We start from the raw sequence: 25,004 nt of genomic DNA, 5'->3' as shown, positions 1-25,004 counted from the left end.
TTCCTTTCTTTTAACTGTCTTCTTACTCTCCTCCTTTGCTTCACTTATACTTTTTTTTGGACAATTTTTAAACACATGCCCTTCTTCTCTACACATGTTACACACTTTGCCCTTCTCACAACCATTATACTTATGACCTTCCTTAAAACATTTTGTACAAATTATTTTTCCACAATTCTCCTTCTCATGCCCATACTCTTTACAATTGTGGCAAAAAATCCCCATTCCAAAGAAATACAGATTCCCACTTGCACTGCCAATTTTAAAGCGTGCTGGAGGAAGCAATAAGTTTCCAGCCTCTCCAACTGCCTTAAACTTACACAGGAATTTCCATTTACCTGTCCAGAATCCAAACGGATTAAAGACCTTACCCTTCTCCACCACTTCCTCACAGAACTTAGTGAGAAACCACATAATGTCATCCTTATTTACATAAGGTGAAAACATTTTGACAATCACCAACTTTTTACTTGGAACAAAGTGTGGTGTTACTGTCACACCAACCAGTCTTGGATCCTGCTTCTTCTCCTTCAAAGTGTCCAGAAATTTCAAATAAATGTCCTCCGTATGAAAGGTGACGTCGAAACATCCTCTTCTTGGATAGTCCATTACAGACAAAATCCATTGTCTCTCCAACTGGAAAAGACCAAGCAACAGTACCTTAGTTAGGAATTCCAAGTCCTTGCCTTGTCCTCCAGATTCCTCCATAGAGAAGCGAACCGCATTCCGAGTCCGCATGTAGTCAGGAATTTCCTCCATCCTGCCGCAATAGAAGCCAACGATCCAACGAAAATCCAACGAAATCCAAACGAAATCCAAAGATAATACCTTCAGCACCTAAATGCCAGGCAAGTGATCGCTCCCCGTTGCCCTGGACTAATCCTCCTCCCCAATAGCAGCAGAGGGGTGAAGTCTCTCCTAAGAGAAACGATCCCCCCAGGCCAAGGAAAAGGGTACCAGGGCACCTCCTGACCAAGAAACAAGGCAATACCCTAAAGTACTACACTTGATCTTAGCCAAAAGGCCGAGAAGCGATAACCCGAACGGGCCGCGCGTTGCCCGAGCCTGCCCGATACTGCTGTTCATCCCTTGCAGCGATTCAGCCTACTTCTAGGCAATTCCATGGGGCCCTGCAGGCTCACACACTCACAGCTACACGGGAGGTGAATAAAGGCCGGAGAGGAAGCCAGACAGGATTTGCTTCTTTTGCTTGCACCACAATGCAGTGCTGAAAGAGGAGGAATCTACATAAAAACGCCTTCCTGGCAACGCCCAAATGCCCTGCTGCCATGCAGATAAACACTGGCAGCGGCAGCAAGTGCATGCCCACAGCCACCCCTTGTTCCTTCACACCTTGTATCAGCTGTAATCCAGTCCAGTCCAGTGCTGCCTGCTGAGCAGCACTGACCAACACTGCCTGGGCCCAGGCTTTTATCTCTGAGGCCCCATTATGATGTCAGAAAGCTGGCTCTGGAATCCTGAGGGCTCCACTATGACACGTGCAAAGTTCCGTCTGAACTTTATATAAGACGGTGAGGCTCAGTCAGTCACTCAGTGTTGCCTGAGAGGGCAACACTGCAACAGCCGGCCGCCAGGCTGTCTTTTTTTTGCACAGCTAGTTGCCTCCAGGAGGCCACAAGAGGGAGACAAGGGACTGCAAAATGGAAAATAGGCATCCACCAACTTTACAGACAACTTCTCCTTGCTCCTACAACCTCCATCCTTGCACAGTTTGTTATTCTTCTAGGTAACATAGTAACAAATCCAAATTGCTGCTCTCTTTGTAGGCAAGCAAGGCTTTGTTGCAACTGCAATTCTTACTTCTTCTTGAAATGTAGGGACGACAGTACATTCCATCACATCCATCTAGTGTACACAGGTAGGTCCATTGTGGCGGGTAGGCGAGCGGGCGGGCTGCTTTATTGGCTGTTTGCTGTTCCCCTACTCCACTCCACTATTTGACTGTTGTGCTGCATCAATCAATCAATCAATCAATCAATCAATCAATCAATCAATCAATCAATCAGTGGCTGGCTCAGGTGCAGCTCTTTAACTTACCTAAAAGGGAGGGCGGAGAGAAGACAAGGAAGGTGAATGAGGTGTTCCAATGTGAAATGCCGGAAACACAGAAACACAGACGACACACAACAAGAGGTGGCAATCTATTCATTAATTGCATTTAATCAATGAGCTCATTATCACTCATGCATTGTCCAACAGGTGTTGAAATAATGGGATTAAAAGGGGAGATCCCTTCAGAAAGACAGAAACAATAGCAAAGACAAAAAACACTTTTGGAATCTGCTTTTAGTCAACACATAAGGAAAGGGTGCACCGGTCCTGGAAATACTGCAATACCAGGTCAATGCGTGGAGTGGACAGAGCAAGCTCTATTTCCATCTCCCTGTTCTAAAAATCCATTTAATATATGGTCCCCAGATAGGGGACGTATCAGATATTAAACTGATAAGAACAGATACTACACTTGATCTTAGCCAAAAGGCCGAGAAGCGATAACCCGAACGGGCCGCGCGTTGCCCGAGCCTGCCCGATACTGCTGTTCAGCCCTTGCAGCGATTCAGCCTACTTCTAGGCAATTCCATGGGGCCCTGCAGGCTCACACACTCACAGCTACACGGGAGGTGAATAAAGGCCGGAGAGGAAGCCAGACAGGATTTGCTTCTTTTGCTTGCACCACAATGCAGTGCTGAAAGAGGAGGAATCTACATAAAAACGCCTTCCTGGCAACGCCCAAATGCCCTGCTGCCATGCAGATAAACACTGGCAGCGGCAGCAAGTGCATGCCCACAGCCACCCCTTGTTCCTTCACACCTTGTATCAGCTGTAATCCAGTCCAGTCCAGTGCTGCCTGCTGAGCAGCACTGACCAACACTGCCTGGGCCCAGGCTTTTATCTCTGAGGCCCCATTATGATGTCAGAAAGCTGGCTCTGGAATCCTGAGGGCTCCACTATGACACGTGCAAAGTTCCGTCTGAACTTTATATAAGACGGTGAGGCTCAGTCAGTCACTCAGTGTTGCCTGATAGGGCAACACTGCAACAGCCGGCCGCCAGGCTGTCTTTTTTTTGCACAGCTAGTTGCCTCCAGGAGGCCACAAGAGGGAGACAAGGGACTGCAAAATGGAAAATAGGCATCCACCAACTTTACAGACAACTTCTCCTTGCTCCTACAACCTCCATCCTTGCACAGTTTGTTATTCTTCTAGGTAACATAGTAACAAATCCAAATTGCTGCTCTCTTTGTAGGCAAGCAAGGCTTTGTTGCAACTGCAATTCTTACTTCTTCTTGAAATGTAGGGACGACAGTACATTCCATCACATCCATCTAGTGTACACAGGTAGGTCCATTGTGGCGGGCAGGCGAGCGGGCGGGCTGCTTTATTGGCTGTTTGCTGTTCCCCTACTCCACTCCACTATTTGACTGTTGTGCTGCATCAATCAATCAATCAATCAATCAATCAATCAATCAATCAATCAGTGGCTGGCTCAGGTGCAGCTCTTTAACTTACCTAAAAGGGAGGGCGGAGAGAAGACAAGGAAGGTGAATGAGGTGTTCCAATGTGAAATGCCGGAAACACAGAAACACAGACGACACACAACAAGAGGTGGCAATCTATTCATTAATTGCATTTAATCAATGAGCTCATTATCACTCATGCATTGTCCAACAGGTGTTGAAATAATGGGATTAAAAGGGGAGATCCCTTCAGAAAGACAGAAACAATAGCAAAGACAAAAAACACTTTTGGAATCTGCTTTTAGTCAACACATAAGGAAAGGGTGCACCGGTCCTGGAAATACTGCAATACCAGGTCAATGCGTGGAGTGGACAGAGCAAGCTCTATTTCCATCTCCCTGTTCTAAAAATCCATTTAATATATGGTCCCCAGATAGGGGACGTATCAGATATTAAACTGATAAGAACAGATACTACACTTGATCTTAGCCAAAAGGCCGAGAAGCGATAACCCGAACGGGCCGCGCGTTGCCCGAGCCTGCCCGATACTGCTGTTCAGCCCTTGCAGCGATTCAGCCTACTTCTAGGCAATTCCATGGGGCCCTGCAGGCTCACACACTCACAGCTACACGGGAGGTGAATAAAGGCCGGAGAGGAAGCCAGACAGGATTTGCTTCTTTTGCTTGCACCACAATGCAGTGCTGAAAGAGGAGGAATCTACATAAAAACGCCTTCCTGGCAACGCCCAAATGCCCTGCTGCCATGCAGATAAACACTGGCAGCGGCAGCAAGTGCATGCCCACAGCCACCCCTTGTTCCTTCACACCTTGTATCAGCTGTAATCCAGTCCAGTCCAGTGCTGCCTGCTGAGCAGCACTGACCAACACTGCCTGGGCCCAGGCTTTTATCTCTGAGGCCCCATTATGATGTCAGAAAGCTGGCTCTGGAATCCTGAGGGCTCCACTATGACACGTGCAAAGTTCCGTCTGAACTTTATATAAGACGGTGAGGCTCAGTCAGTCACTCAGTGTTGCCTGAGAGGGTAACACTGCAACAGCTGGCCGCCAGGCTGTCTTTTTTTTGCACAGCTAGTTGCCTCCAGGAGGCCACAAGAGGGAGACAAGGGACTGCAAAATGGAAAATAGGCATCCACCAACTTTACAGACAACTTCTCCTTGCTCCTACAACCTCCATCCTTGCACAGTTTGTTATTCTTCTAGGTAACATAGTAACAAATCCAAATTGCTGCTCTCTTTGTAGGCAAGCAAGGCTTTGTTGCAACTGCAATTCTTACTTCTTCTTGAAATGTAGGGACGACAGTACATTCCATCACATCCATCTAGTGTACACAGGTAGGTCCATTGTGGCGGGCAGGCGAGCGGGCGGGCTGCTTTATTGGCTGTTTGCTGTTCCCCTACTCCACTCCACTATTTGACTGTTGTGCTGAATCAATCAATCAATCAATCAATCAATCAATCAATCAATCAGTGGCTGGCTCAGGTGCAGCTCTTTAACTTACCTAAAAGGGAGGGCGGAGAGAAGACAAGGAAGGTGAATGAGGTGTTCCAATGTGAAATGCCGGAAACACAGAAACACAGACGACACACAACAAGAGGTGGCAATCTATTCATTAATTGCATTTAATCAATGAGCTCATTATCACTCATGCATTGTCCAACAGGTGTTGAAATAATGGGATTAAAAGGGGAGATCCCTTCAGAAAGACAGAAACAATAGCAAAGACAAAAAACACTTTTGGAATCTGCTTTTAGTCAACACATAAGGAAAGGGTGCACCGGTCCTGGAAATACTGCAATACCAGGTCAATGCGTGGAGTGGACAGAGCAAGCTCTATTTCCATCTCCCTGTTCTAAAAATCCATTTAATATATGGTCCCCAGATAGGGGACGTATCAGATATTAAACTGATAAGAACAGATACTACACTTGATCTTAGCCAAAAGGCCGAGAAGCGATAACCCGAACGGGCCGCGCGTTGCCCGAGCCTGCCCGATACTGCTGTTCAGCCCTTGCAGCGATTCAGCCTACTTCTAGGCAATTCCATGGGGCCCTGCAGGCTCACACACTCACAGCTACACGGGAGGTGAATAAAGGCCGGAGAGGAAGCCAGACAGGATTTGCTTCTTTTGCTTGCACCACAATGCAGTGCTGAAAGAGGAGGAATCTACATAAAAACGCCTTCCTGGCAACGCCCAAATGCCCTGCTGCCATGCAGATAAACACTGGCAGCGGCAGCAAGTGCATGCCCACAGCCACCCCTTGTTCCTTCACACCTTGTATCAGCTGTAATCCAGTCCAGTCCAGTGCTGCCTGCTGAGCAGCACTGACCAACACTGCCTGGGCCCAGGCTTTTATCTCTGAGGCCCCATTATGATGTCAGAAAGCTGGCTCTGGAATCCTGAGGGCTCCACTATGACACGTGCAAAGTTCCGTCTGAACTTTATATAAGACGGTGAGGCTCAGTCAGTCACTCAGTGTTGCCTGAGAGGGCAACACTGCAACAGCCGGCCGCCAGGCTGTCTTTTTTTTGCACAGCTAGTTGCCTCCAGGAGGCCACAAGAGGGAGACAAGGGACTGCAAAATGGAAAATAGGCATCCACCAACTTTACAGACAACTTCTCCTTGCTCCTACAACCTCCATCCTTGCACAGTTTGTTATTCTTCTAGGTAACATAGTAACAAATCCAAATTGCTGCTCTCTTTGTAGGCAAGCAAGGCTTTGTTGCAACTGCAATTCTTACTTCTTCTTGAAATGTAGGGACGACAGTACATTCCATCACATCCATCTAGTGTACACAGGTAGGTCCATTGTGGCGGGCAGGCGAGCGGGCGGGCTGCTTTATTGGCTGTTTGCTGTTCCCCTACTCCACTCCACTATTTGACTGTTGTGCTGCATCAATCAATCAATCAATCAATCAATCAATCAATCAATCAATCAATCAATCAATCAATCAATCAGTGGCTGGCTCAGGTGCAGCTCTTTAACTTACCTAAAAGGGAGGGCGGAGAGAAGACAAGGAAGGTGAATGAGGTGTTCCAATGTGAAATGCCGGAAACACAGAAACACAGACGACACACAACAAGAGGTGGCAATCTATTCATTAATTGCATTTAATCAATGAGCTCATTATCACTCATGCATTGTCCAACAGGTGTTGAAATAATGGGATTAAAAGGGGAGATCCCTTCAGAAAGACAGAAACAATAGCAAAGACAAAAAACACTTTTGGAATCTGCTTTTAGTCAACACATAAGGAAAGGGTGCACCGGTCCTGGAAATACTGCAATACCAGGTCAATGCGTGGAGTGGACAGAGCAAGCTCTATTTCCATCTCCCTGTTCTAAAAATCCATTTAATATATGGTCCCCAGATAGGGGACGTATCAGATATTAAACTGATAAGAACAGATACTACACTTGATCTTAGCCAAAAGGCCGAGAAGCGATAACCCGAACGGGCCGCGCGTTGCCCGAGCCTGCCCGATACTGCTGTTCAGCCCTTGCAGCGATTCAGCCTACTTCTAGGCAATTCCATGGGGCCCTGCAGGCTCACACACTCACAGCTACACGGGAGGTGAATAAAGGCCGGAGAGGAAGCCAGACAGGATTTGCTTCTTTTGCTTGCACCACAATGCAGTGCTGAAAGAGGAGGAATCTACATAAAAACGCCTTCCTGGCAACGCCCAAATGCCCTGCTGCCATGCAGATAAACACTGGCAGCGGCAGCAAGTGCATGCCCACAGCCACCCCTTGTTCCTTCACACCTTGTATCAGCTGTAATCCAGTCCAGTCCAGTGCTGCCTGCTGAGCAGCACTGACCAACACTGCCTGGGCCCAGGCTTTTATCTCTGAGGCCCCATTATGATGTCAGAAAGCTGGCTCTGGAATCCTGAGGGCTCCACTATGACACGTGCAAAGTTCCGTCTGAACTTTATATAAGACGGTGAGGCTCAGTCAGTCACTCAGTGTTGCCTGAGAGGGCAACACTGCAACAGCCGGCCGCCAGGCTGTCTTTTTTTTGCACAGCTAGTTGCCTCCAGGAGGCCACAAGAGGGAGACAAGGGACTGCAAAATGGAAAATAGGCATCCACCAACTTTACAGACAACTTCTCCTTGCTCCTACAACCTCCATCCTTGCACAGTTTGTTATTCTTCTAGGTAACATAGTAACAAATCCAAATTGCTGCTCTCTTTGTAGGCAAGCAAGGCTTTGTTGCAACTGCAATTCTTACTTCTTCTTGAAATGTAGGGACGACAGTACATTCCATCACATCCATCTAGTGTACACAGGTAGGTCCATTGTGGCGGGCAGGCGAGCGGGCGGGCTGCTTTATTGGCTGTTTGCTGTTCCCCTACTCCACTCCACTATTTGACTGTTGTGCTGCATCAATCAATCAATCAATCAATCAGTGGCTGGCTCAGGTGCAGCTCTTTAACTTACCTAAAAGGGAGGGCGGAGAGAAGACAAGGAAGGTGAATGAGGTGTTCCAATGTGAAATGCCGGAAACACAGAAACACAGACGACACACAACAAGAGGTGGCAATCTATTCATTAATTGCATTTAATCAATGAGCTCATTATCACTCATGCATTGTCCAACAGGTGTTGAAATAATGGGATTAAAAGGGGAGATCCCTTCAGAAAGACAGAAACAATAGCAAAGACAAAAAACACTTTTGGAATCTGCTTTTAGTCAACACATAAGGAAAGGGTGCACCGGTCCTGGAAATACTGCAATACCAGGTCAATGCGTGGAGTGGACAGAGCAAGCTCTATTTCCATCTCCCTGTTCTAAAAATCCATTTAATATATGGTCCCCAGATAGGGGACGTATCAGATATTAAACTGATAAGAACAGATACTACACTTGATCTTAGCCAAAAGGCCGAGAAGCGATAACCCGAACGGGCCGCGCGTTGCCCGAGCCTGCCCGATACTGCTGTTCAGCCCTTGCAGCGATTCAGCCTACTTCTAGGCAATTCCATGGGGCCCTGCAGGCTCACACACTCACAGCTACACGGGAGGTGAATAAAGGCCGGAGAGGAAGCCAGACAGGATTTGCTTCTTTTGCTTGCACCACAATGCAGTGCTGAAAGAGGAGGAATCTACATAAAAACGCCTTCCTGGCAACGCCCAAATGCCCTGCTGCCATGCAGATAAACACTGGCAGCGGCAGCAAGTGCATGCCCACAGCCACCCCTTGTTCCTTCACACCTTGTATCAGCTGTAATCCAGTCCAGTCCAGTGCTGCCTGCTGAGCAGCACTGACCAACACTGCCTGGGCCCAGGCTTTTATCTCTGAGGCCCCATTATGATGTCAGAAAGCTGGCTCTGGAATCGCTCCACTATGACACGTGCAAAGTTCCGTCTGAACTTTATATAAGACGGTGAGGCTCAGTCAGTCACTCAGTGTTGCCTGAGAGGGCAACACTGCAACAGCCGGCCGCCAGGCTGTCTTTTTTTTGCACAGCTAGTTGCCTCCAGGAGGCCACAAGAGGGAGACAAGGGACTGCAAAATGGAAAATAGGCATCCACCAACTTTACAGACAACTTCTCCTTGCTCCTACAACCTCCATCCTTGCACAGTTTGTTATTCTTCTAGGTAACATAGTAACAAATCCAAATTGCTGCTCTCTTTGTAGGCAAGCAAGGCTTTGTTGCAACTGCAATTCTTACTTCTTCTTGAAATGTAGGGACGACAGTACATTCCATCACATCCATCTAGTGTACACAGGTAGGTCCATTGTGGCGGGCAGGCGAGCGGGCGGGCTGCTTTATTGGCTGTTTGCTGTTCCCCTACTCCACTCCACTATTTGACTGTTGTGCTGCAATCAATCAATCAATCAATCAATCAATCAATCAATCAATCAATCAATCAATCAGTGGCTGGCTCAGGTGCAGCTCTTTAACTTACCTAAAAGGGAGGGCGGAGAGAAGACAAGGAAGGTGAATGAGGTGTTCCAATGTGAAATGCCGGAAACACAGAAACACAGACGACACACAACAAGAGGTGGCAATCTATTCATTAATTGCATTTAATCAATGAGCTCATTATCACTCATGCATTGTCCAACAGGTGTTGAAATAATGGGATTAAAAGGGGAGATCCCTTCAGAAAGACAGAAACAATAGCAAAGACAAAAAACACTTTTGGAATCTGCTTTTAGTCAACACATAAGGAAAGGGTGCACCGGTCCTGGAAATACTGCAATACCAGGTCAATGCGTGGAGTGGACAGAGCAAGCTCTATTTCCATCTCCCTGTTCTAAAAATCCATTTAATATATGGTCCCCAGATAGGGGACGTATCAGATATTAAACTGATAAGAACAGATACTACACTTGATCTTAGCCAAAAGGCCGAGAAGCGATAACCCGAACGGGCCGCGCGTTGCCCGAGCCTGCCCGATACTGCTGTTCAGCCCTTGCAGCGATTCAGCCTACTTCTAGGCAATTCCATGGGGCCCTGCAGGCTCACACACTCACAGCTACACGGGAGGTGAATAAAGGCCGGAGAGGAAGCCAGACAGGATTTGCTTCTTTTGCTTGCACCACAATGCAGTGCTGAAAGAGGAGGAATCTACATAAAAACGCCTTCCTGGCAACGCCCAAATGCCCTGCTGCCATGCAGATAAACACTGGCAGCGGCAGCAAGTGCATGCCCACAGCCACCCCTTGTTCCTTCACACCTTGTATCAGCTGTAATCCAGTCCAGTCCAGTGCTGCCTGCTGAGCAGCACTGACCAACACTGCCTGGGCCCAGGCTTTTATCTCTGAGGCCCCATTATGATGTCAGAAAGCTGGCTCTGGAATCCTGAGGGCTCCACTATGACACGTGCAAAGTTCCGTCTGAACTTTATATAAGACGGTGAGGCTCAGTCAGTCACTCAGTGTTGCCTGAGAGGGCAACACTGCAACAGCCGGCCGCCAGGCTGTCTTTTTTTTGCACAGCTAGTTGCCTCCAGGAGGCCACAAGAGGGAGACAAGGGACTGCAAAATGGAAAATAGGCATCCACCAACTTTACAGACAACTTCTCCTTGCTCCTACAACCTCCATCCTTGCACAGTTTGTTATTCTTCTAGGTAACATAGTAATAAATCAAAATTGCTGCTCTCTTTGTAGGCAAGCAAGGCTTTGTTGCAACTGCAATTCTTACTTCTTCTTGAAATGTAGGGACGACAGTACATTCCATCACATCCATCTAGTGTACACAGGTAGGTCCATTGTGGCGGGCAGGCGAGCGGGCGGGCTGCTTTATTGGCTGTTTGCTGTTCCCCTACTCCACTCCACTATTTGACTGTTGTGCTGCATCAATCAATCAATCAATCAATCAATCAATCAATCAATCAATCAATCAATCAGTGGCTGGCTCAGGTGCAGCTCTTTAACTTACCTAAAAGGGAGGGCGGAGAGAAGACAAGGAAGGTGAATGAGGTGTTCCAATGTGAAATGCCGGAAACACAGAAACACAGACGACACACAACAAGAGGTGGCAATCTATTCATTAATTGCATTTAATCAATGAGCTCATTATCACTCATGCATTGTCCAACAGGTGTTGAAATAATGGGATTAAAAGGGGAGATCCCTTCAGAAAGACAGAAACAATAGCAAAGACAAAAAACACTTTTGGAATCTGCTTTTAGTCAACACATAAGGAAAGGGTGCACCGGTCCTGGAAATACTGCAATACCAGGTCAATGCGTGGAGTGGACAGAGCAAGCTCTATTTCCATCTCCCTGTTCTAAAAATCCATTTAATATATGGTCCCCAGATAGGGGACGTATCAGATATTAAACTGATAAGAACAGATACTACACTTGATCTTAGCCAAAAGGCCGAGAAGCGATAACCCGAACGGGCCGCGCGTTGCCCGAGCCTGCCCGATACTGCTGTTCAGCCCTTGCAGCGATTCAGCCTACTTCTAGGCAATTCCATGGGGCCCTGCAGGCTCACACACTCACAGCTACACGGGAGGTGAATAAAGGCCGGAGAGGAAGCCAGACAGGATTTGCTTCTTTTGCTTGCACCACAATGCAGTGCTGAAAGAGGAGGAATCTACATAAAAACGCCTTCCTGGCAACGCCCAAATGCCCTGCTGCCATGCAGATAAACACTGGCAGCGGCAGCAAGTGCATGCCCACAGCCACCCCTTGTTCCTTCACACCTTGTATCAGCTGTAATCCAGTCTAGTCCAGTGCTGCCTGCTGAGCAGCACTGACCAACACTGCCTGGGCCCAGGCTTTTATCTCTGAGGCCCCATTATGATGTCAGAAAGCTGGCTCTGGAATCCTGAGGGCTCCACTATGACACGTGCAAAGTTCCGTCTGAACTTTATATAAGACGGTGAGGCTCAGTCAGTCACTCAGTGTTGCCTGAGAGGGCAACACTGCAACAGCCGGCCGCCAGAGCCGGCCGCCAGGCTGTCTTTTTTTTGCACAGCTAGTTGCCTCCAGGAGGCCACAAGAGGGAGACAAGGGACTGCAAAATGGAAAATAGGCATCCACCAACTTTACAGACAACTTCTCCTTGCTCCTACAACCTCCATCCTTGCACAGTTTGTTATTCTTCTAGGTAACATAGTAACAAATCCAAATTGCTGCTCTCTTTGTAGGCAAGCAAGGCTTTGTTGCAACTGCAATTCTTACTTCTTCTTGAAATGTAGGGACGACAGTACATTCCATCACATCCATCTAGTGTACACAGGTAGGTCCATTGTGGCGGGCAGGCGAGCGGGCGGGCTGCTTTATTGGCTGTTTGCTGTTCCCCTACTCCACTCCACTATTTGACTGTTGTGCTGCATCAATCAATCAATCAATCAATCAATCAATCAATCAATCAATCAGTGGCTGGCTCAGGTGCAGCTCTTTAACTTACCTAAAAGGGAGGGCGGAGAGAAGACAAGGAAGGTGAATGAGGTGTTCCAATGTGAAATGCCGGAAACACAGAAACACAGACGACACACAACAAGAGGTGGCAATCTATTCATTAATTGCATTTAATCAATGAGCTCATTATCACTCATGCATTGTCCAACAGGTGTTGAAATAATGGGATTAAAAGGGGAGATCCCTTCAGAAAGACAGAAACAATAGCAAAGACAAAAAACACTTTTGGAATCTGCTTTTAGTCAACACATAAGGAAAGGGTGCACCGGTCCTGGAAATACTGCAATACCAGGTCAATGCGTGGAGTGGACAGAGCAAGCTCTATTTCCATCTCCCTGTTCTAAAAATCCATTTAATATATGGTCCCCAGATAGGGGACGTATCAGATATTAAACTGATAAGAACAGATACTACACTTGATCTTAGCCAAAAGGCCGAGAAGCGATAACCCGAACGGGCCGCGCGTTGCCCGAGCCTGCCCGATACTGCTGTTCAGCCCTTGCAGCGATTCAGCCTACTTCTAGGCAATTCCATGGGGCCCTGCAGGCTCACACACTCACAGCTACACGGGAGGTGAATAAAGGCCGGAGAGGAAGCCAGACAGGATTTGCTTCTTTTGCTTGCACCACAATGCAGTGCTGAAAGAGGAGGAATCTACATAAAAACGCCTTCCTGGCAACGCCCAAATGCCCTGCTGCCATGCAGATAAACACTGGCAGCGGCAGCAAGTGCATGCCCACAGCCACCCCTTGTTCCTTCACACCTTGTATCAGCTGTAATCCAGTCCAGTCCAGTGCTGCCTGCTGAGCAGCACTGACCAACACTGCCTGGGCCCAGGCTTTTATCTCTGAGGCCCCATTATGATGTCAGAAAGCTGGCTCTGGAATCCTGAGGGCTCCACTATGACACGTGCAAAGTTCCGTCTGAACTTTATATAAGACGGTGAGGCTCAGTCAGTCACTCAGTGTTGCCTGAGAGGGCAACACTGCAACAGCCGGCCGCCAGGCTGTCTTTTTTTTGCACAGCTAGTTGCCTCCAGGAGGCCACAAGAGGGAGACAAGGGACTGCAAAATGGAAAATAGGCATCCACCAACTTTACAGACAACTTCTCCTTGCTCCTACAACCTCCATCCTTGCACAGTTTGTTATTCTTCTAGGTAACATAGTAACAAATCCAAATTGCTGCTCTCTTTGTAGGCAAGCAAGGCTTTGTTGCAACTGCAATTCTTACTTCTTCTTGAAATGTAGGGACGACAGTACATTCCATCACATCCATCTAGTGTACACAGGTAGGTCCATTGTGGCGGGCAGGCGAGCGGGCGGGCTGCTTTATTGGCTGTTTGCTGTTCCCCTACTCCACTCCACTATTTGACTGTTGTGCTGCATCAATCAATCAATCAATCAATCAATCAATCAATCAATCAATCAATCAATCAATCAGTGGCTGGCTCAGGTGCAGCTCTTTAACTTACCTAAAAGGGAGGGCGGAGAGAAGACAAGGAAGGTGAATGAGGTGTTCCAATGTGAAATGCCGGAAACACAGAAACACAGACGACACACAACAAGAGGTGGCAATCTATTCATTAATTGCATTTAATCAATGAGCTCATTATCACTCATGCATTGTCCAACAGGTGTTGAAATAATGGGATTAAAAGGGGAGATCCCTTCAGAAAGACAGAAACAATAGCAAAGACAAAAAACACTTTTGGAATCTGCTTTTAGTCAACACATAAGGAAAGGGTGCACCGGTCCTGGAAATACTGCAATACCAGGTCAATGCGTGGAGTGGACAGAGCAAGCTCTATTTCCATCTCCCTGTTCTAAAAATCCATTTAATATATGGTCCCCAGATAGGGGACGTATCAGATATTAAACTGATAAGAACAGATACTACACTTGATCTTAGCCAAAAGGCCGAGAAGCGATAACCCGAACGGGCCGCGCGTTGCCCGAGCCTGCCCGATACTGCTGTTCAGCCCTTGCAGCGATTCAGCCTACTTCTAGGCAATTCCATGGGGCCCTGCAGGCTCACACACTCACAGCTACACGGGAGGTGAATAAAGGCCGGAGAGGAAGCCAGACAGGATTTGCTTCTTTTGCTTGCACCACAATGCAGTGCTGAAAGAGGAGGAATCTACATAAAAACGCCTTCCTGGCAACGCCCAAATGCCCTGCTGCCATGCAGATAAACACTGGCAGCGGCAGCAAGTGCATGCCCACAGCCACCCCTTGTTCCTTCACACCTTGTATCAGCTGTAATCCAGTCCAGTCCAGTGCTGCCTGCTGAGCAGCACTGACCAACACTGCCTGGGCCCAGGCTTTTATCTCTGAGGCCCCATTATGATGTCAGAAAGCTGGCTCTGGAATCCTGAGGGCTCCACTATGACACGTGCAAAGTTCCGTCTGAACTTTATATAAGACGGTGAGGCTCAGTCAGTCACTCAGTGTTGCCTGAGAGGGCAACACTGCAACAGCCGGCCGCCAGGCTGTCTTTTTTTTGCACAGCTAGTTGCCTCCAGGAGGCCACAAGAGGGAGACAAGGGACTGCAAAATGGAAAATAGGCATCCACCAACTTTACAGACAACTTCTCCTTGCTCCTACAACCTCCATCCTTGCACAGTTTGTTATTCTTCTAGGTAACATAGTAACAAATCCAAATTGCCGCTCTCTTTGTAGGCAAGCAAGGCTTTGTTGCAACTGCAATTCTTACTTCTTCTTGAAATGTAGGGACGACAGTACATTCCATCACATCCATCTAGTGTACACAGGTAGGTCCATTGTGGCGGGCAGGCGAGCGGGCAGGCTGCTTTATTGGCTGTTTGCTGTTCCCCTACTCCACTCCACTATTTGACTGTTGTGCTGCATCAATCAATCAATCAATCAATCAATCAATCAATCAATCAATCAATCAATCAATCAATCAGTGGCTGGCTCAGGTGCAGCTCTTTAACTTACCTAAAAGGGAGGGCGGAGAGAAGACAAGGAAGGTGAATGAGGTGTTCCAATGTGAAATGCCGGAAACACAGAAACACAGACGACACACAACAAGAGGTGGCAATCTATTCATTAATTGCATTTAATCAATGAGCTCATTATCACTCATGCATTGTCCAACAGGTGTTGAAATAATGGGATTAAAAGGGGAGATCCCTTCAGAAAGACAGAAACAATAGCAAAGACAAAAAACACTTTTGGAATCTGCTTTTAGTCAACACATAAGGAAAGGGTGCACCGGTCCTGGAAATACTGCAATACCAGGTCAATGCGTGGAGTGGACAGAGCAAGCTCTATTTCCATCTCCCTGTTCTAAAAATCCATTTAATATATGGTCCCCAGATAGGGGACGTATCAGATATTAAACTGATAAGAACAGATACTACACTTGATCTTAGCCAAAAGGCCGAGAAGCGATAACCCGAACGGGCCGCGCGTTGCCCGAGCCTGCCCGATACTGCTGTTCAGCCCTTGCAGCGATTCAGCCTACTTCTAGGCAATTCCATGGGGCCCTGCAGGCTCACACACTCACAGCTACACGGGAGGTGAATAAAGGCCGGAGAGGAAGCCAGACAGGATTTGCTTCTTTTGCTTGCACCACAATGCAGTGCTGAAAGAGGAGGAATCTACATAAAAACGCCTTCCTGGCAACGCCCAAATGCCCTGCTGCCATGCAGATAAACACTGGCAGCGGCAGCAAGTGCATGCCCACAGCCACCCCTTGTTCCTTCACACCTTGTATCAGCTGTAATCCAGTCCAGTCCAGTGCTGCCTGCTGAGCAGCACTGACCAACACTGCCTGGGCCCAGGCTTTTATCTCTGAGGCCCCATTATGATGTCAGAAAGCTGGCTCTGGAATCCTGAGGGCTCCACTATGACACGTGCAAAGTTCCGTCTGAACTTTATATAAGACGGTGAGGCTCAGTCAGTCACTCAGTGTTGCCTGAGAGGGCAACACTGCAACAGCCGGCCGCCAGGCTGTCTTTTTTTTGCACAGCTAGTTGCCTCCAGGAGGCCACAAGAGGGAGACAAGGGACTGCAAAATGGAAAATAGGCATCCACCAACTTTACAGACAACTTCTCCTTGCTCCTACAACCTCCATCCTTGCACAGTTTGTTATTCTTCTAGGTAACATAGTAACAAATCCAAATTGCTGCTCTCTTTGTAGGCAAGCAAGGCTTTGTTGCAACTGCAATTCTTACTTCTTCTTGAAATGTAGGGACGACAGTACATTCCATCACATCCATCTAGTGTACACAGGTAGGTCCATTGTGGCGGGCAGGCGAGCGGGCGGGCTGCTTTATTGGCTGTTTGCTGTTCCCCTACTCCACTCCACTATTTGACTGTTGTGCTGCATCAATCAATCAATCAATCAATCAATCAATCAATCAGTGGCTGGCTCAGGTGCAGCTCTTTAACTTACCTAAAAGGGAGGGCGGAGAGAAGACAAGGAAGGTGAATGAGGTGTTCCAATGTGAAATGCCGGAAACACAGAAACACAGACGACACACAACAAGAGGTGGCAATCTATTCATTAATTGCATTTACCGTATTTTCCGGACTATAAGGCGCACCGGATTATAAGGCGCACTTTCTATGAGCGCCTTGTAAGCAATCATGTTTCATATATAAGGCGCACTGGATTATAAGGCGCAGCACATTACCGTTAAATAAACCATTGCTCAGACTGCAAGTCAAAATTTATTACACTTTTTAACAATAACTTGCAACTGGTTCAGCTGTAATTGCAAATCAAAACGTTAAGGGTATGTGCACACACACTAATTACGTCCGTAATTGACGGACGTATTTCGGCCGCAAGTCCCGGACCGAACAGTGCAAGGAGCCGGGCTCCTAGCATCATACTTATGTACGACGCTAGGAGTCCCTGCCTCGCTGCAGGACAACTGTCCCGTACTGTAAACATGATTATACTACGGGACAGTTGTCCTGCAGCAAGGCAGGGACTCCTAGCGTCGTACATAAGTATGATGCTAGGAGCCCGGCTCCTTGCACTGTGTTCGGTCCGGGACTTGCGGCCGAAATACGTCCGTCAATTACGGACGTAATTAGTGTGTGTGCACATACCCTTACCGTACTTTTTCAGTTCATTCCTCCACCAGAAATCCATCAAATCCGTCATCTTCAGTGTCGGAGTTGAACAGTTGGGCGATTTCGGCATCAAGCATGGGGTCCTCCTCTTCATTATCCGAGTCGGTTTCGTTGCTGCTGCTAGGCTCTTCAGTGGTGATTCCAGCCTTCCTGAAAGCTCGGATGACACTGGAGACTGATACATTCTTCCAGGCATCCACGATCCACTGGCACATAGTGGCATAACTCGCACGGCGTTGCCTCCCTGTTTTGGTGAATGTGTGGTCACCTTCTGTCATCCAATGCTCCCATGCAGCTCGCAATTTAACTTTAAATGACCTGTTGATGCTGATATCTAGCGGCTGGAGCTCTTTGGTTAATCCACCAGGGATGACAGCAAGCTCCGAATTAGTTTTCTTCACTTGGGCTTTGACAGTATCGGTCAAGTGGGCGCGCATCGAGTCACAGACCAATAGGGATGGGGATTTGTGAAAAAAGCCACCCGGTCTCTTGACGTAGACCTCCCTCAGCCACTCACTCATCTTCTCCTCATCCATCCAGCCCTTTGGGTTAGCCTTAATGATGACACCAGCAGGAAAATTTTCTTTAGGCAAAGTCTTCCTCTTGAAAATTACCATGGGTGGTAGTTTCTGGCCATTAGCCTGACAAGCGAGAACTACAGTGAAAGATGACTTCTCATTTCCTGTGGTACGTATAGATATCGTACTGGTCCCTGTTTTCTCAACAGTACGGTTTACGGGGATATCGAAAGTGAGGGGAACCTCATCCATGTTAATAATGTGTTCTGGCTGGATATTCTTTTCATTTATCTTGGTTATGCAGTAGGTGCGGAAAATGGCCAGCTTCTCTTCATAATCCTTTGGTAATTGCTGGCACACAGTAGTTCTGGTGCGAATGGAGAGATGACGCCTTTGCATGAAACGAAAGCACCATGAAGGACCTCCTCGAAAGTCCTTGATCTCCATGTCACGTGCTAAAGCAGTGGCTTTGAGTCTAATAGAGACAGTGGAGACGCTTCTACATGCGTTTCTCTGTTCCATAACCCACTGTTCTATTTTGTCCTCCAACTCTGGCCACCTTGCTTTGTTTCCTCGGAAACTCAGTTTGGTCTTCTTTACTTGGCGGAGGTCATCTTCTTGTTTTCTCCACTTACGCACCATGGATTCATTAATGTTGAATTCTCTTGCAGCTGCCCTATTTCCATGCTCTACTGCATAACTTATAGCTTTAAGCTTGAAACCTGCATCATAAGCATGTCTCTTAACAGGAGGCATTTTTTGGGGTAGTGGGTATAGTTAACGCTAAAGCAAAGATATATTGCAAGGATCCTACAGAGCTGTAAGTATCACTCAGTGTGGCTCCTGATTACGGTGGCCGTAATGCTCAATCCATTTATGGATACTGTAAAAACCCAAGTGAAGAATAAATTCATAGGCGCACGGGGGGGAGGAGCATGGTGTGTGCTGTGGTATGCCGCCGCCGACCCCTGCCGCCCACGATAGAGGTAAAGGATCCTGTATGAACCCCTCTCTTTACTGTCGGGTTCATATATAAGGCGCACCGGATTATAAGGCGCACTTTCTATTTCTGAGAAATTCTCAACATTTTATGTGCGCCTTATAGTCCGGAAAATACGGTAATCAATGAGCTCATTATCACTCATGCATTGTCCAACAGGTGTTGAAATAATGGGATTAAAAGGGGAGATCCCTTCAGAAAGACAGAAACAATAGCAAAGACAAAAAACACTTTTGGAATCTGCTTTTAGTCAACACATAAGGAAAGGGTGCACCGGTCCTGGAAATACTGCAATACCAGGTCAATGCGTGGAGTGGACAGAGCAAGCTCTATTTCCATCTCCCTGTTCTAAAAATCCATTTAATATATGGTCCCCAGATAGGGGACGTATCAGATATTAAACTGATAAGAACAGATACTACACTTGATCTTAGCCAAAAGGCCGAGAAGCGATAACCCGAACGGGCCGCGCGTTGCCCGAGCCTGCCCGATACTGCTGTTCAGCCCTTGCAGCGATTCAGCCTACTTCTAGGCAATTCCATGGGGCCCTGCAGGCTCACACACTCACAGCTACACGGGAGGTGAATAAAGGCCGGAGAGGAAGCCAGACAGGATTTGCTTCTTTTGCTTGCACCACAATGCAGTGCTGAAAGAGGAGGAATCTACATAAAAACGCCTTCCTGGCAACGCCCAAATGCCCTGCTGCCATGCAGATAAACACTGGCAGCGGCAGCAAGTGCATGCCCACAGCCACCCCTTGTTCCTTCACACCTTGTATCAGCTGTAATCCAGTCCAGTCCAGTGCTGCCTGCTGAGCAGCACTGACCAACACTGCCTGGGCCCAGGCTTTTATCTCTGAGGCCCCATTATGATGTCAGAAAGCTGGCTCTGGAATCCTGAGGGCTCCACTATGACACGTGCAAAGTTCCGTCTGAACTTTATATAAGACGGTGAGGCTCAGTCAGTCACTCAGTGTTGCCTGAGAGGGCAACACTGCAACAGCCGGCCGCCAGGCTGTCTTTTTTTTGCACAGCTAGTTGCCTCCAGGAGGCCACAAGAGGGAGACAAGGGACTGCAAAATGGAAAATAGGCATCCACCAACTTTACAGACAACTTCTCCTTGCTCCTACAACCTCCATCCTTGCACAGTTTGTTATTCTTCTAGGTAACATAGTAACAAATCCAAATTGCTGCTCTCTTTGTAGGCAAGCAAGGCTTTGTTGCAACTGCAATTCTTACTTCTTCTTGAAATGTAGGGACGACAGTACATTCCATCACATCCATCTAGTGTACACAGGTAGGTCCATTGTGGCGGGCAGGCGAGCGGGCAGGCTGCTTTATTGGCTGTTTGCTGTTCCCCTACTCCACTCCACTATTTGACTGTTGTGCTGCATCAATCAATCAATCAATCAATCAATCAATCAATCAATCAATCAATCAATCAATCAGTGGCTGGCTCAGGTGCAGCTCTTTAACTTACCTAAAAGGGAGGGCGGAGAGAAGACAAGGAAGGTGAATGAGGTGTTCCAATGTGAAATGCCGGAAACACAGAAACACAGACGACACACAACAAGAGGTGGCAATCTATTCATTAATTGCATTTAATCAATGAGCTCATTATCACTCATGCATTGTCCAACAGGTGTTGAAATAATGGGATTAAAAGGGGAGATCCCTTCAGAAAGACAGAAACAATAGCAAAGACAAAAAACACTTTTGGAATCTGCTTTTAGTCAACACATAAGGAAAGGGTGCACCGGTCCTGGAAATACTGCAATACCAGGTCAATGCGTGGAGTGGACAGAGCAAGCTCTATTTCCATCTCCCTGTTCTAAAAATCCATTTAATATATGGTCCCCAGATAGGGGACGTATCAGATATTAAACTGATAAGAACAGATACTACACTTGATCTTAGCCAAAAGGCCGAGAAGCGATAACCCGAACGGGCCGCGCGTTGCCCGAGCCTGCCCGATACTGCTGTTCAGCCCTTGCAGCGATTCAGCCTACTTCTAGGCAATTCCATGGGGCCCTGCAGGCTCACACACTCACAGCTACACGGGAGGTGAATAAAGGCCGGAGAGGAAGCCAGACAGGATTTGCTTCTTTTGCTTGCACCACAATGCAGTGCTGAAAAAGGAGGAATCTACATAAAAACGCCTTCCTGGCAACGCCCAAATGCCCTGCTGCCATGCAGATAAACACTGGCAGCGGCAGCAAGTGCATGCCCACAGCCACCCCTTGTTCCTTCACACCTTGTATCAGCTGTAATCCAGTCCAGTCCAGTGCTGCCTGCTGAGCAGCACTGACCAACACTGCCTGGGCCCAGGCTTTTATCTCTGAGGCCCCATTATGATGTCAGAAAGCTGGCTCTGGAATCCTGAGGGCTCCACTATGACACGTGCAAAGTTCCGTCTGAACTTTATATAAGACGGTGAGGCTCAGTCAGTCACTCAGTGTTGCCTGAGAGGGCAACACTGCAACAGCCGGCCGCCAGGCTGTCTTTTTTTTGCACAGCTAGTTGCCTCCAGGAGGCCACAAGAGGGAGACAAGGGACTGCAAAATGGAAAATAGGCATCCACCAACTTTACAGACAACTTCTCCTTGCTCCTACAACCTCCATCCTTGCACAGTTTGTTATTCTTCTAGGTAACATAGTAACAAATCCAAATTGCTGCTCTCTTTGTAGGCAAGCAAGGCTTTGTTGCAACTGCAATTCTTACTTCTTCTTGAAATGTAGGGACGACAGTACATTCCATCACATCCATCTAGTGTACACAGGTAGGTCCATTGTGGCGGGCAGGCGAGCGGGCGGGCTGCTTTATTGGCTGTTTGCTGTTCCCCTACTCCACTCCACTATTTGACTGTTGTGCTGCATCAATCAATCAATCAATCAATCAATCAATCAATCAATCAATCAATCAATCAATCAATCAGTGGCTGGCTCAGGTGCAGCTCTTTAACTTACCTAAAAGGGAGGGCGGAGAGAAGACAAGGAAGGTGAATGAGGTGTTCCAATGTGAAATGCCGGAAACACAGAAACACAGACGACACACAACAAGAGGTGGCAATCTATTCATTAATTGCATTTAATCAATGAGCTCATTATCACTCATGCATTGTCCAACAGGTGTTGAAATAATGGGATTAAAAGGGGAGATCCCTTCAGAAAGACAGAAACAATAGCAAAGACAAAAAACACTTTTGGAATCTGCTTTTAGTCAACACATAAGGAAAGGGTGCACCGGTCCTGGAAATACTGCAATACCAGGTCAATGCGTGGAGTGGACAGAGCAAGCTCTATTTCCATCTCCCTGTTCTAAAAATCCATTTAATATATGGTCCCCAGATAGGGGACGTATCAGATATTAAACTGATAAGAACAGATACTACACTTGATCTTAGCCAAAAGGCCGAGAAGCGATAACCCGAACGGGCCGCGCGTTGCCCGAGCCTGCCCGATACTGCTGTTCAGCCCTTGCAGCGATTCAGCCTACTTCTAGGCAATTCCATGGGGCCCTGCAGGCTCACACACTCACAGCTACACGGGAGGTGAATAAAGGCCGGAGAGGAAGCCAGACAGGATTTGCTTCTTTTGCTTGCACCACAATGCAGTGCTGAAAGAGGAGGAATCTACATAAAAACGCCTTCCTGGCAACGCCCAAATGCCCTGCTGCCATGCAGATAAACACTGGCAGCGGCAGCAAGTGCATGCCCACAGCCACCCCTTGTTCCTTCACACCTTGTATCAGCTGTAATCCAGTCCAGTCCAGTGCTGCCTGCTGAGCAGCACTGACCAACACTGCCTGGGCCCAGGCTTTTATCTCTGAGGCCCCATTATGATGTCAGAAAGCTGGCTCTGGAATCCTGAGGGCTCCACTATGACACGTGCAAAGTTCCGTCTGAACTTTATATAAGACGGTGAGGCTCAGTCAGTCACTCAGTGTTGCCTGAGAGGGCAACACTGCAACAGCCGGCCGCCAGGCTGTCTTTTTTTTGCACAGCTAGTTGCCTCCAGGAGGCCACAAGAGGGAGACAAGGGACTGCAAAATGGAAAATAGGCATCCACCAACTTTACAGACAACTTCTCCTTGCTCCTACAACCTCCATCCTTGCACAGTTTGTTATTCTTCTAGGTAACATAGTAACAAATCCAAATTGCTGCTCTCTTTGTAGGCAAGCAAGGCTTTGTTGCAACTGCAATTCTTACTTCTTCTTGAAATGTAGGGACGACAGTACATTCCATCACATCCATCTAGTGTACACAGGTAGGTCCATTGTGGCGGGCAGGCGAGCGGGCGGGCTGCTTTATTGGCTGTTTGCTGTTCCCCTACTCCACTCCACTATTTGACTGTTGTGCTGCATCAATCAATCAATCAATCAATCAATCAATCAATCAATCAATCAATCAATCAATCAATCAGTGGCTGGCTCAGGTGCAGCTCTTTAACTTACCTAAAAGGGAGGGCGGAGAGAAGACAAGGAAGGTGAATGAGGTGTTCCAATGTGAAATGCCGGAAACACAGAAACACAGACGACACACAACAAGAGGTGGCAATCTATTCATTAATTGCATTTAATCAATGAGCTCATTATCACTCATGCATTGTCCAACAGGTGTTGAAATAATGGGATTAAAAGGGGAGATCCCTTCAGAAAGACAGAAACAATAGCAAAGACAAAAAACACTTTTGGAATCTGCTTTTAGTCAACACATAAGGAAAGGGTGCACCGGTCCTGGAAATACTGCAATACCAGGTCAATGCGTGGAGTGGACAGAGCAAGCTCTATTTCCATCTCCCTGTTCTAAAAATCCATTTAATATATGGTCCCCAGATAGGGGACGTATCAGATATTAAACTGATAAGAACAGATACTACACTTGATCTTAGCCAAAAGGCCGAGAAGCGATAACCCGAACGGGCCGCGCGTTGCCCGAGCCTGCCCGATACTGCTGTTCAGCCCTTGCAGCGATTCAGCCTACTTCTAGGCAATTCCATGGGGCCCTGCAGGCTCACACACTCACAGCTACACGGGAGGTGAATAAAGGCCGGAGAGGAAGCCAGACAGGATTTGCTTCTTTTGCTTGCACCACAATGCAGTGCTGAAAGAGGAGGAATCTACATAAAAACGCCTTCCTGGCAACGCCCAAATGCCCTGCTGCCATGCAGATAAACACTGGCAGCGGCAGCAAGTGCATGCCCACAGCCACCCCTTGTTCCTTCACACCTTGTATCAGCTGTAATCCAGTCCAGTCCAGTGCTGCCTGCTGAGCAGCACTGACCAACACTGCCTGGGCCCAGGCTTTTATCTCTGAGGCCCCATTATGATGTCAGAAAGCTGGCTCTGGAATCCTGAGGGCTCCACTATGACACGTGCAAAGTTCCGTCTGAACTTTATATAAGACGGTGAGGCTCAGTCAGTCACTCAGTGTTGCCTGAGAGGGCAACACTGCAACAGCCGGCCGCCAGGCTGTCTTTTTTTTGCACAGCTAGTTGCCTCCAGGAGGCCACAAGAGGGAGACAAGGGACTGCAAAATGGAAAATAGGCATCCACCAACTTTACAGACAACTTCTCCTTGCTCCTACAACCTCCATCCTTGCACAGTTTGTTATTCTTCTAGGTAACATAGTAACAAATCCAAATTGCTGCTCTCTTTGTAGGCAAGCAAGGCTTTGTTGCAACTGCAATTCTTACTTCTTCTTGAAATGTAGGGACGACAGTACATTCCATCACATCCATCTAGTGTACACAGGTAGGTCCATTGTGGCGGGCAGGCGAGCGGGCGGGCTGCTTTATTGGCTGTTTGCTGTTCCCCTACTCCACTCCACTATTTGACTGTTGTGCTGCATCAATCAATCAATCAATCAATCAATCAATCAATCAATCAATCAATCAGTGGCTGGCTCAGGTGCAGCTCTTTAACTTACCTAAAAGGGAGGGCGGAGAGAAGACAAGGAAGGTGAATGAGGTGTTCCAATGTGAAATGC

General features: G+C 47.6%; 14 non-coding genes and 1 pseudogene across 14 annotated transcripts; all 15 read right to left on the bottom strand.

The window, feature by feature from the left end:
• Nucleotides 1–925: 925 nt before the first annotated feature.
• LOC142687158 (U2 spliceosomal RNA) lies at nucleotides 926–1,036 on the bottom strand (annotated as a pseudogene).
• Nucleotides 1,037–2,324: 1,288 nt separating this feature from the next.
• Nucleotides 2,325–2,515, bottom strand: LOC142686997 (U2 spliceosomal RNA). Its single transcript, XR_012856284.1, has one exon. It is a non-coding gene; the product is annotated as a U2 spliceosomal RNA (small nuclear RNA).
• Nucleotides 2,516–3,795: 1,280 nt separating this feature from the next.
• On the bottom strand, nucleotides 3,796–3,986 carry LOC142686995 (U2 spliceosomal RNA). Its single transcript, XR_012856283.1, has one exon. It is a non-coding gene; the product is annotated as a U2 spliceosomal RNA (small nuclear RNA).
• A 1,276-nt stretch (nucleotides 3,987–5,262) lies between these two features.
• On the bottom strand, nucleotides 5,263–5,453 carry LOC142686994 (U2 spliceosomal RNA). Its single transcript, XR_012856282.1, has one exon. It is a non-coding gene; the product is annotated as a U2 spliceosomal RNA (small nuclear RNA).
• A 1,300-nt stretch (nucleotides 5,454–6,753) lies between these two features.
• LOC142686993 (U2 spliceosomal RNA) lies at nucleotides 6,754–6,944 on the bottom strand. Its single transcript, XR_012856281.1, has one exon. It is a non-coding gene; the product is annotated as a U2 spliceosomal RNA (small nuclear RNA).
• A 1,260-nt stretch (nucleotides 6,945–8,204) lies between these two features.
• Nucleotides 8,205–8,395, bottom strand: LOC142686992 (U2 spliceosomal RNA). Its single transcript, XR_012856280.1, has one exon. It is a non-coding gene; the product is annotated as a U2 spliceosomal RNA (small nuclear RNA).
• A 1,283-nt stretch (nucleotides 8,396–9,678) lies between these two features.
• LOC142686991 (U2 spliceosomal RNA) lies at nucleotides 9,679–9,869 on the bottom strand. The gene has a single exon (XR_012856279.1). It is a non-coding gene; the product is annotated as a U2 spliceosomal RNA (small nuclear RNA).
• A 1,288-nt stretch (nucleotides 9,870–11,157) lies between these two features.
• LOC142686989 (U2 spliceosomal RNA) lies at nucleotides 11,158–11,348 on the bottom strand. Its single transcript, XR_012856277.1, has one exon. It is a non-coding gene; the product is annotated as a U2 spliceosomal RNA (small nuclear RNA).
• A 1,293-nt stretch (nucleotides 11,349–12,641) lies between these two features.
• Nucleotides 12,642–12,832, bottom strand: LOC142686988 (U2 spliceosomal RNA). The gene has a single exon (XR_012856276.1). It is a non-coding gene; the product is annotated as a U2 spliceosomal RNA (small nuclear RNA).
• A 1,292-nt stretch (nucleotides 12,833–14,124) lies between these two features.
• On the bottom strand, nucleotides 14,125–14,315 carry LOC142686987 (U2 spliceosomal RNA). The gene has a single exon (XR_012856275.1). It is a non-coding gene; the product is annotated as a U2 spliceosomal RNA (small nuclear RNA).
• Nucleotides 14,316–15,611: 1,296 nt separating this feature from the next.
• On the bottom strand, nucleotides 15,612–15,802 carry LOC142686986 (U2 spliceosomal RNA). The gene has a single exon (XR_012856274.1). It is a non-coding gene; the product is annotated as a U2 spliceosomal RNA (small nuclear RNA).
• Nucleotides 15,803–19,278: 3,476 nt separating this feature from the next.
• Nucleotides 19,279–19,469, bottom strand: LOC142686984 (U2 spliceosomal RNA). Its single transcript, XR_012856273.1, has one exon. It is a non-coding gene; the product is annotated as a U2 spliceosomal RNA (small nuclear RNA).
• Nucleotides 19,470–20,761: 1,292 nt separating this feature from the next.
• LOC142686982 (U2 spliceosomal RNA) lies at nucleotides 20,762–20,952 on the bottom strand. The gene has a single exon (XR_012856271.1). It is a non-coding gene; the product is annotated as a U2 spliceosomal RNA (small nuclear RNA).
• A 1,296-nt stretch (nucleotides 20,953–22,248) lies between these two features.
• On the bottom strand, nucleotides 22,249–22,439 carry LOC142686981 (U2 spliceosomal RNA). Its single transcript, XR_012856270.1, has one exon. It is a non-coding gene; the product is annotated as a U2 spliceosomal RNA (small nuclear RNA).
• A 1,296-nt stretch (nucleotides 22,440–23,735) lies between these two features.
• On the bottom strand, nucleotides 23,736–23,926 carry LOC142686980 (U2 spliceosomal RNA). Its single transcript, XR_012856269.1, has one exon. It is a non-coding gene; the product is annotated as a U2 spliceosomal RNA (small nuclear RNA).
• Between the last annotated feature and the right edge of the window lie 1,078 nt (nucleotides 23,927–25,004).

Source organism: Rhinoderma darwinii (assembly GCF_050947455.1).
Source record: "Rhinoderma darwinii isolate aRhiDar2 chromosome 5 unlocalized genomic scaffold, aRhiDar2.hap1 SUPER_5_unloc_19, whole genome shotgun sequence".
Taxonomy (NCBI): Eukaryota; Metazoa; Chordata; class Amphibia; order Anura; family Rhinodermatidae; genus Rhinoderma; species Rhinoderma darwinii.
This window is presented reverse-complemented; position numbering and strand designations above follow the sequence as displayed.